This window comes from Callospermophilus lateralis, chromosome 14, assembly GCF_048772815.1.
Source record: "Callospermophilus lateralis isolate mCalLat2 chromosome 14, mCalLat2.hap1, whole genome shotgun sequence".
NCBI lineage: Eukaryota > Metazoa > Chordata > Mammalia > Rodentia > Sciuridae > Callospermophilus > Callospermophilus lateralis.
Window position 1 is genome coordinate 45,633,821 of NC_135318.1, and position 11,616 is coordinate 45,645,436.

The following is an 11,616-nucleotide window of genomic DNA, read 5'->3' on the forward strand; positions in this document are numbered from 1 at the left end:
TGCTAGAATATTATGCCACACTTACAAACTTATTAAAAAATTATAATCTAGAGATAGCAACAGATAAAATACAATTAATTTTTCCCATTAATTATTTAGGAGTTCTATTATCCTCAACCATGGTCCGTTCACCAAAAATTCAAATACAAGTAGATCAACTCAAATCACTTAACAACTTTCAAAAGTTATTAGGAGACATAAATTGGATAAGGCCTTATCTAGGTATACCAACAGGAGAGTTGGGACCTTTATTTGATATCCTAAAAGGTCCATCAGATCCAAATTCACCCTGAATGTTAATGCCCAAAGCAAAAAAGGCATTAAAAATCATTGAAACATATATAAAAAATATGCATTTGGATAGAATTGATATAAATTTGCCTTTATTATTTATTGTACTACCAACAAAAAATATTCCTACAGGAGTATTTTGGCAAGAAGGTCCATTATTATGGACACATTTAGCTTATTCTCCTAACACTATTCTTACTAGGTATCCTGAGGCTGTAGAACAATTAATACTCAAAGGAATAAAAGCAGCAAAGGGAGTGTTTGGAATTTCTCCCAATAAAATTATTACTCCATATACTATGAATCAAATTGATGAGTTAGCTAGTGAGTTAAATACTTGGGCAATAATCATGTGCAAATCTAATATTTCATTTGATAACCACTTACCATCTAATCCTTTGTCTTTTTGGTCATTGCATCCTGTAATTTTTCCAAAAATGACAAGAAAAACACCTATCATGAATGCTCCAAATATATTCACTGATGGGTCAAATAATGGTACAGCAGCAATAGTTACACCTGAGCAAACTTTTACATTTTTAGTACCCAAACAATCAGTTCAAAAGGTAGAGCTTAATGCAGTATTACAAGCTTTTGTGATGTTTAAAGATTCTGTATTTAATTTATTTTCCGACAGTCAGTATATAGTTAATGCTATAATATCCCTTGAAGATGCTGGTAGGATTTCCCCTTCCTCTACTGTTTTCTCTTTGCTTTCCACTATACAAAGTCTAATCTGGGACAGAAAAGATCCGTTTTTTATAGGAAATATCAGGGCACATACAGGATTGCCTGGAGCCCTTAGTTTGGGCAATGATTTAGCAGATAAAACTACACATGACATACATATTTTCTCTACACTAGAAGAAGCTACAAATTTTCATAAAAAGTTCCATGTCAATGCTAATACTTTACAAAAGGGTTTTAAAATAACTAAGGAACAAGCTAGACAAATAATAAAACAATGTCAAAATTGTGTGACCTTTTTACCACAAGTTAATCTTGGAGTCAATCCTAGAGGACTGATACCTAACCATATTTGGCAGAAGGACGTCACACACTTGCTAGAATTTGGAAAATTAAAATATTTGCATGTTACAGTTGATACTTCTTCTGGATTTTTGATGGACTCCCTTCATGCCGGAGAAAAAACCTAAAGATATTATAGCTCATTGCTTACAAAATTTTGCCACTGTGGGCGTTCCAAAACAGTTAAAAACAGATAATGCCCCTGGTTATACTTCTACTTCTTTTAAACAATTTTGCTCATCATTTGGCATTACTCATATAACAGGAATCCCATACAATCCACAGGGACAAGGCATAGTTGAAAGAGCTCATCAATTATTAAAATGTACTTATTAAAGCAAAAAGAAGGAATTGGGAAGGAGTATATATTCCCCAAAGATAAACTTAAAATAACCCTTTTTACTCTAAACTTTTTAAATTTGGATTCATCAGGACTTAGTACTGCGGAAAGGCATATGTGTCCAAAAAATGTACATAAGCCCAAAGTACTTTGGAAGGATATTCTAACAGGACAATGGAAAGGTCCTGACCCAGTAATTGTCTGGAGTTGGGGTTCTGTTTGTGTGTTTCCACAGGGAGAACAGCAGCCGATTTGGATTCCAGAGAGATTAATTAAGGTTCTGACCCAGTGATTGTCTGGAGTCGGGGTCTGTTTATGTGTTTCCACAGGGAGAACAGCAGCCGATTTGGATTCCAGAAAAATTAACTAAAGCAATTTCTACAGACCAAAAAGAAGATGATTTGGCTCAAATTCATAACAACTGATATCCAAAACTCCAGTTTGGCTATTCTTATATTTGCGACAGAACCAGGATGCTTTTTTCAATATCTATTTTATTATTGCCCTTTCCCCATCATGAAGTTCTATTTTGTTTTTTGAGCTCATACAGACCTAGGTTAATGTTTTGCTGATCAATTCTTTTTTCGTCTATGGAGTTTTTAAACATTGCAATGGAGATTTCACCTGTAAAAAGTTATAAGGCCTTTACTATTATGTTATGTGTTGTGTGCACACTTGTGTTTTATGTTGTATGTTTGTATGTACGTATGTCCATATATCATATGTGATAAGCGCTCATGAAAAAATGGATCCAAATATTTTTTTTTTTTATTCAGCCAATCAGCCTCAAGAGGAGGAGGAGTGTGGGAGGTTGTGGGAAGGAGGAGTTGTGGGAAGCCTGTGGTGGCAGTTGGTCTCTGAAGGTTTTTCCTGAGGAGCTGTGTGGTTTGGTGTGTGGTTCTAAAAATAAAGTTTGTTTCTTTTGACAAGTGGCTCCTGAATTGTGCCCAGCCAGACTGCAGCACCTTCCTTCCTTCCTTCCTTCCTTCCTTCCTTCCTTCCTTCCTCTGTAGCAATCTGAAATGATCTTCATTCAGATCTCTTGTTCTCATCCTCTTTGTTGCCATGTAAAAATATCGTTCGATTCATATCTTAAATAACTGAAAATAGAGGAGCCTTACCATAAACTGATTCATGAAATTGTGGGAGCTGGCAAGTCCAAATTCTACTGGGTGGGCTGGGAGGCTAGATCCAGAAAAGAGATGATGCTGTGGTTCAAGTCTAATGGCAAAATTTATTCTTGCTGTAGAATTTCTCCCTGTTCAGAGGCCAGTCTTTTGTCCTATTCATGCCATCAAGTGATTGAATGAGGCCCACTCATATTTTGGAAGTCAATATTTACTCCAAGTCCACTGACATAATTTTCTCCCCTGCGGTGCTGGAAAACAAACCCTGGGCCTTGAGCATACTAGGTAAATGTTCTACCACTGAGCTACATCCTCTGTCTCAAAGTCCACCAATAGAAATGTCAATCTTAAGTAAGTATCCTCACAGAAACATTCAGAAACATTCAGAATGATTTTTGACCTTTCTGAGTACTGCAGCCCAGACAAATTGACACATAAAATTAACCAACGTGGTGCTTCTCTGCTAAGTGCATTGTGTTTCCTGTGTTCATTTGGTACCTCTTGAAGAATAGAATGAAAAGCAGGGATGGTCACCTGATCGAAGATAACCATCTGGTTATCTTAAGCGCCACAGACAATTATAGTAATTTAGTTTAGTCCTTTTATTTCTGATCCTCCTCTGTTCTATTGTTGGGAAAGACAATAATCCCACCTCTGCTGGAGAGGTCCACCTAGGTCAGAGGACCACATTTGCCACAAATAACCCCCATGGCTTTTTGGATCTTGCCCTGAGTTCCAGTTGGTCTCTTCTACTAATCAGGAATTTGAGTGGGAAACATCTATGGGCGAAAAGAGTAAACCATCTTTTACTTGCATTCTATTAGATGATAATGTTACATTTGTATTCTTTATAGAGGTATTATTTGTATTAAATACCATGGCCTTAGTTATCATCATTTGGTAAAAAATAGGCAGGTTTCTTGTTGTCTATAGGCCCAGATTTCTCTCTTCTTAGAACACTTAACAAAATTTACAACAGTATAAATTCTTCCCCCTGTCCCTTTGAAATTGTATATAGATCTTCTCTCAGTCTCTTCTCTGTTTTACAACCCAGGAAATGTCTCTCTCAAAGACTTGGGAGTCTTCCCTCTGAAATGTAATCATCAAGGAAGACAGCACCCTATCTCCTAGTCTCTTTGGATAGACAAGGAGCCAGACTTGAATGGGAACAAATTATCAAACACAGATGTCTGAATTGAACAGAAAAAACATTTGCAAACTCAACAATAACTGCATCTGCTTAACACATCTTGTTTCACTGAAATTAAGCTCTGTCTTTTCTTCTGTTATAACCACCCAATTGTCTTCCTTGAAGTCTTGCTTGCCCATTATCTTTGCCCAGTACACATTTTACTTTGACCTTGTTTTTAAAGTAACTCTCAACTTCTTATATTGTCAGAATAAATAGTGATCGTAATTTCAGGTACCAGGATGGATTGGAAACCACTGTTTGAACAGGTTTTCATAGTAGGCCAGCTTATTGAACTTTCTTAATTTTTCAAGGGCAACAGGATATCTTTCTTTCTTGGGGGAATAGGTAACATGCAGGGGAAAGAAAACTGTCCTGGCTTTTATAAGTCTTATACTGTCTTACCCCCACTAACACTGGCTGGAAAACCAACTTTAAAAATTACTTTCAGTACTTTTAAAATGTTGAAAATATGTGTGCAAATAAAGATAGAGAGAGCAAACCCAACAAAAGCAAAAGCTACATGAAAATGTTTAGAAAGAATATAAGACGCATGTTAAACTTTTTTTTTTCAATTTTAGAAACATAACCATAGACTAAAGAAATTAAAAGACACATAACTTTTGCTTATGAATACACATATTACTACTTGATACATTTTCATTTTGATTTATGACTTACTAACTCTCTTTTCCTTGAAACTAGAGAGGTTTTTATTTCCTCTAAAATATAAATAAGAAAACAATAGATAGTTACCAACCCAATCCTACTTTGGTATATTTTTATTTGAAATTTTTTTCACAGTTTGCCTTTGGCTTAAAGACTTTAGTTTTGAATCTAACAGTGAGATTCACAATGATATAACCTACTATAAATTGACTTTGTTCTAAATTTATTTTTATAATAAAAAGAGCAATTTTTGATAAGAAAAATCTGTTGTTGTATTTCTTTATTTTTTTCATTTTATGCCTATCTTACTGTGGTTTTAAAGTGTTTCAACACTTAAAGCAATCTATTTGAGTAAATGTAATGAGTATAACTTTTAAAGAGAAAAATAGACTATATACTTTGCTTGAATCTGATATCTTCCAAATCCAGCTTAATAAAAATCATGGTTGCTTGGTTTATTCCTGTGTAAGTTAGAAATAAAATGAATGGTATCAAAGCAGTTTTAGGAACTTCCTAGTACCAAGGACAAATGCATTACTTAATAGTTTAAGAGTCATGTAACATCACAACAATTCGATTCCTATAGCAAAGAAATATTTTTTTCAAAAAGTGAATATCATTTTCATAACATCTAAGCTTGGCATTATTTGCATATTTGTTTTGCAAAGCTGCCAAAATTTGGGGGTCTTTTCAGCAGTCTTTTAATTAATTTTTTCATACAAATTGGATTTTTCATAAATTGCTTCTGTACCCAAGAGAGTCTTTGAAATCTATCTGGAAAAACTTTAAGTATTATTTGCTAGTCATTTTAGTGTCAGAATTATTTTTACTGCAGGCTAATTGGCTGTTAAAACTATTAGTGTTAGAAATCCTATAAGTATTTCTTGTTACTGTGTTATTGGTATTAAGAAAATGCTTATTTACTGAAAATCTTTGATGCTAAAAAAGATTTGCCTTCTTATGAGAAGAAAAGTCTACTTGGATTTAGCAGTATCCCCTCCCTCCTTTCGACTTACTAGCCTCAGAAGTAATATTACTCTCTGCCCTTCTCTGGGTTCAGAATTTATACACATCACTTCCCTTTCCCTGAAATGTAATCCACCCTGTCTAATACCACCAAGATCTTCAGAATTAACAAAGCTGTGGGATTCTAAGAATTAGCAAACACTGAATTTTAACTAATTAATTCATTTGCAATCTGATAATGGAACTTAGATCCTGGTACATGCTACAGAAGTTTTGTACCAGTGAGCTACATCCCCAGATCATAACTAGCCAATTTTAAATCTCTGAATTAACAAACAGTAGGTTTGACAGTCCTGCCCTGTATTCAGACATGATGAGTCACATACAGTAGTTTGTTAGGAAAGGTTGTTTGTTTATCATATCCTTGTGGAACAGAAAGAGTTAACTGGCCTGTGTTTCAGTTCATTTCAGTGAAATAGGTTGGTCGAAAGTGTCTGTTCTCAGTCTACAGAGGATAACTTTTTTTGTTGTTGTTTTTACAACATTTTAAATTGAGAAAAATCTTAAAGATATTTTCCAAATGGATGTACGATTGTCTTTAGTGCTCTACAGGTTTTTTTTAAGTAATAAATGGATTCCAATTTACTTCAGAAAAGAAACAAAATAATTCCTCGCATATGCAACTTTTGGTATTATACTAGTTATGATGGGCTGCTTTCAAGAAGTGTGCATTCTAGTCATCCAGAGAAGTCACATTCATAAATGATGACAATTCAAAGGGAAAGCTCCATTATATGCGGACGGAGTGTATTAACAACATTTAGAAAAGATTATGATCATTTTTGGTTTTTTGAAGGTAGGGCTTTGGGGAATAATGAAAGCCTTTAAAAAGTAGGCCAGGTTTTGCTTTAGAGGAAGTTGGTAGAGAGAGAGAGGATGCATTTTCAGAATCACGATTGCTCCTATTTAAAGCAATAACTTCCTCAGGCAGATCTTCATTGATGTATTCAGAATTTACATTGCTTTGTTGTTGTTGTTGAACCATGGGGCGTGTCTGAGTTCAGTGGTATTCCTGCCAGACTCAGGCTTCATTTTTAGAGCACTGATTTTAAGCCAGAAATTCAAGATGTTTCTTTTCTACAAGGATTACAAATTTTACCAACTACTCCATTTTTGCAAAATAAGTAGGTATGGGGGCTGACTGAAGGAAGGAAGTAAGTAGTGACTCAAGGTATGGAATCTGAAGTGCCCTGTTCTGGAATAGGGGTCTGAAACAGTTAAAAGCTTTCTAATTCTAAAGAAAAATAAGATTCAACATCTTCGCATCCTACATAGCCACATAGCTTTAAATAGGGACATGTCAAAGGGAGAAGGGCAGCATGAATGCTTTGATGATCCAGAGGAATATCTGTTGCAACCAGATGTTTCTGGAATTGTTTAAAACCCAATATACATGTACATACGTGTGTGGGTATGTATGTTTGCATTTGTGTATAGATACATATAAAATTTGTTTCAAAGTAATCAAAGATTTGTTGAAAATTTACTAAAATAGTCCAGAACATTCAATACATATTCAAATTTATCTAGCTTCTCCTGATGTTAACAACGTACATATAAATATTATAATCAACAAATTCTCATTAATACAACATTATTAATTAAATGACCAAACATAGTATCATTTTACTTGCTTCATCCTGCAATGCTTTTTTTCTTTTCCAGGATCCAGTCCCAATCCTGCCCTGCATTTAGCTGTTATACCCCTGTGGTCTTCCCCTGTGATATTTCTTCATAATTTCCTTGTCTTACATGACTTTGGTGGTTCTGTGTTAATTTGTAGAATAATTTGGCATTATAATTCAATTTGGCATTGCCTGATGTTTTCTCCTGGTTAGACTGATGTTATGCATTTTTATAAAAATATCAAATAAGTAATATTATATCATCAGTAAATAATTGTTTAAGGAGTATGTGAATATTGATATATCATACTACTAGTAATGTTAGACATAAGTATTTGATTAAGATGGTATCTTCTAGGTTTCTCCATTATATGGGAATACTGATTGTTCCTTTGTAACTGAAAAACATCCTGAAGAAGATATTTTGACACTGTACAATAGAGATGATCCTTTTTTTTGGCAAAGTTTTGCCTGTCATTTTAGCATCCATTATTCTTTTTTTTTTCATTAACAAAATACATTTGTTGCATACTTTTCATTAAATGGCTGGGATTCAAAATGTTGGAGAATTGATCAACTCAACTGAAAAAATACTAACAATAATCTTTTTTAAGAGCCATTCAGAAGAATAAGCTCAATGTTTCAAAGTTATTGTGGCTTTATGACTTTAAATTGTAATACTAACTTTGTAACTTTTTAAAAATATAATACTAACTTTGTGACTTTTAATTATAATCCTGTTCTGAGTAATGTGTAAAACATAAGTTTAACAAATAACTGCATTCAACTTAGAAAATAACTATCATGAATTTGCTGTCATGGGTACACTGATATACCGGCATCGGGTACTTACACACACCAAGAATGTGAATTAGGACAAAATACAGACACTCTTAACTCAAGTGCTTGTTATAGTAAATAGGCAGAAAGAATCCTTTTGTGAAGTTGGTGTCCTTGGAAGAAAAGGAAGATGGTGTAAGGACATTTTGAAATTTAGAAACCAAACAAAATCCCTTTCCCAAATAGTTTGCCCACTCTGCAAAACTGGTAAACATGTGGATAGTGTTTTCAAGGAGAAATGTTTTAGAGACAGAAGGCAACTGACCAAGTGAGGATGCTAACTTTTTCTGGAAAGGCCAAAGAGACTAGAAATCAGTTAACAATAACATTTAGGAATTAACATCTTCCCTTGGACATTTATAAATATGAAATCCATATATGGCAATAAAAAGTACCATATTCTGATCACTGAATTAAAAAATCAGCAACAGCCCACACTATTTCCTATTATGCTTGTTTCTTGGTTCAATCTCAGCACTTTCAGCTGCTCTTGTGCGGCGATTCTGTCTTGGGCTTATTTCTATGTCTTGAAGATCATTTCTATGTGATGCTTCCCAGGCTGCTGCTTCTTCTAGAAGATCTCTTATGAGGTCTGAACTGGAACTATTGCATGAAGCTGATTCCGATGAGTAAAGAGCTGATTCCTGAATATCGGTACAACTAGAAGAATCATCTTGTCTATCAGGCTTCATCTTTTCTGGGGAGCATAGATTTGATGGAGGAAAATTATTTCTTATAAGGTGGTATCTGAGAATTTCATTTTATCATCTTCCTGTCCCATGTGCATAGATAACAGCTTTTCTACTAGATTCATCTTTTTTCATTACTTTGTTTTTTGACATTCCATCAGTTTTCTTGTATCCTTTTTTTCCCTGATCCACCAGAAGCTGAAATTCATTCTGATGTGTTTTACGATGTTTACTGTGAATTTCATCTATTTCCTTTTCTGTTTGGTTCTTCGTAAAAACCATTACACTTTCGTTGAGTTTACTTGCTTCAAGACGCATCCTGGTCTTCTCCATGTTTTCAGTTTCCTGGACTATATCAGCAGCTCATTTTGGATGCAAAGCATCACATTGGACATTGTACATATGTACAAATTCTTGATGCCTTTTAGTAAGCTGCTGTTCATTTCCTTGAGTAGACAATCCATACTGTTTTAGTTTTTTATTTAAATCACCATCAGAGAGCAAGTTATACATCATTTGGGAAGTGGCTTCCTTTTGTTAACAAAATTTCTGAGGCTTTACTTCTTCTCTTCATGTGATAAACAGCTGTCTAAATGCTTATTGGTGTGGTTTTCTAGAATGCTAACCCCACAAACAGGACAATTCACTTTGGAAACTTGCTTCAAAGTGGACATAGAGGGTATCTCATGACCATTAGTATCTGAGAAGCCAAGGGCTGTCTTTCCCATAAAATATGCCACTTTGGTCTCCAGAGAAGTTCTTGCCTCTTTCTGAGGGCTGAATTTAATGTCATTTTCTTTTATTGACAAGTCTGATGTAGAACCACTAGTTTCTGTAACCAAGAAATTGTCCATTAATCTGCTCCCCTGCTTTAAAGAATGTCGGTAACCTCCAGGAGTATGTACTTTGACAGCAAGTCTCTTAGGAAAGGAAGAAGCAGGAGATATGGGTGGTGATTCTAAAGGGAACTGCAACAGATGATTCTGTGTAAAATTCAAGCTTTTTACCAGTTCATCTAGTATGCGGTTATTTTTCAGGTCTGGCTCTGTGACTGTCATACAACAAGCTGGACACTGAGTTTTATAAGAAATTTTCTTATACAGAGAGAAAAATAGTTATGTGAACACTCAAGAATAATCATTGCAATGTTAAAATATTCAAAGCAAATTCCACATTGCAGTAAATCATCTATTCTCTACATCACTGCCAGGCCTGGAGGCCACCAAGGCTGGCCAGGGTTTCCATGGTCTCTCCTCAGGATGTCAGGGGTCCGCCTCCCACTGGCCTCCCACGCTAGATTACTACTAGAAATTCCCCGTGCTAGCATCCATCATTCTTGTAATGGTCAAAGTTAAAAAATAAACTAAAAATTTGGCAGGTTTTATTGATAAGTATTGAACTGGTCCCCCCCAAAGTTACGCTTCTAATTAAAGTTCATATGCAGAAAGGTTGAAAAAATAGCTTAGTAAGACATTGATACCTGAATGTGCTAAATCTCAAATTATAATTTTCCATTTTTCCTTCATTAGCTGGCTCCAAACTTCCCAATTGTGTAACAACCAGAATTACAGTTATTATTGCTGAGCAGGGATTTAATTATTATAATATATTTAACCCCCTTTTGCAAATAACATAAACTGAGTTTTCAAACTCATTTTTAGAAATAACTTATGTTAGAATTTTAAAGAGTGCATTCCAAATCTTCTTTGAATTAAAAGAAAAAAAAGGAGAAATCACTCATGATATAAATGTAAGATGATCAAAAGAGTAATTAACTTTCAGCTATCAGCCATGAATACCTGAAGTATATCTTAGCTAAATGACCCTACTAATGTCTTACTTACAAGTATAAGGGACAAGAAACATAAGGGAGAGACTTATGTCTCCAATATACAGCATGTGAGTCTATATCAAGCAATTAAAACAAATGACTATAGGATGAACTTTGGGAATCTGCATGCAAATCTTCCTCATTTTCCCCTGGAATTCTCTGAAATTGTGTGTATCACTTCTCTGCTTCTGAAAGTTGTTTTGTTCAAATTGTACCTTTCAAGGATATATCTCCTTCATCTGATATTAGAGACAATGAATAAAATCAGCGGTTTGCAACTTGTCTGCCTATTAAAATTATCCAGGGAGGTTTAAAAAATTACTGAAGTAGGGGACTTCTCTGTAACTGAGGACAACAGTGGCTGCACAGCTACCTAATTCTCAACACTTTCTCCCTAAGTTATATATAAACAAACAAACAAATGAATAGTGTTGTGATTATACTATAAATATTGTGTGTTCAAATACTGATTAGTTACATAGCAAATATTACCTATTTGAACACATGTTCTGAGCAATTGTGCTTCTAATACACACAAATCTGCATTTATTTTAAAAGTTAGCATATAAAAGGAGAACCTGAGACTTCCATCTTTTATCACAGATTACACTTGCCTATTCTAGAACTTTATAAACATGGAATCCTACACTATGCTTTGTTTTCTGTTTTGACTCAGTATAAATCTGATATTCATCCATGTCAATGCAAATATCACAAGTTGCTCCCTTTCTGTTTTGGGGTACTATTCTGTTTTAATTATCAAGGGGATGAACATTTGAGTTGTATTCAGTTTGGGGCTACTATGATTAAAGTCTCTATGAAATTTCAATGTATGTATGTTTGTTTGTATGAAACTTTGTTTTTACTTTTCTTGGGAGTAGAATTTTTGGTTCATTTGTGATTAACATGACAAGAAATTGCCCCACAGCTTGTCAAAGCAGTATTACTATTTATATTCCC

At 34.5% G+C, this 11,616-nt stretch overlaps 1 pseudogene; it reads right to left on the minus strand.

Annotated features, from left to right (window-relative positions):
• Positions 1–8,573: 8,573 nt before the first annotated feature.
• LOC143637854 (E3 ubiquitin-protein ligase RAD18 pseudogene) lies at positions 8,574–9,679 on the minus strand (annotated as a pseudogene).
• Positions 9,680–11,616: the final 1,937 nt, after the last annotated feature.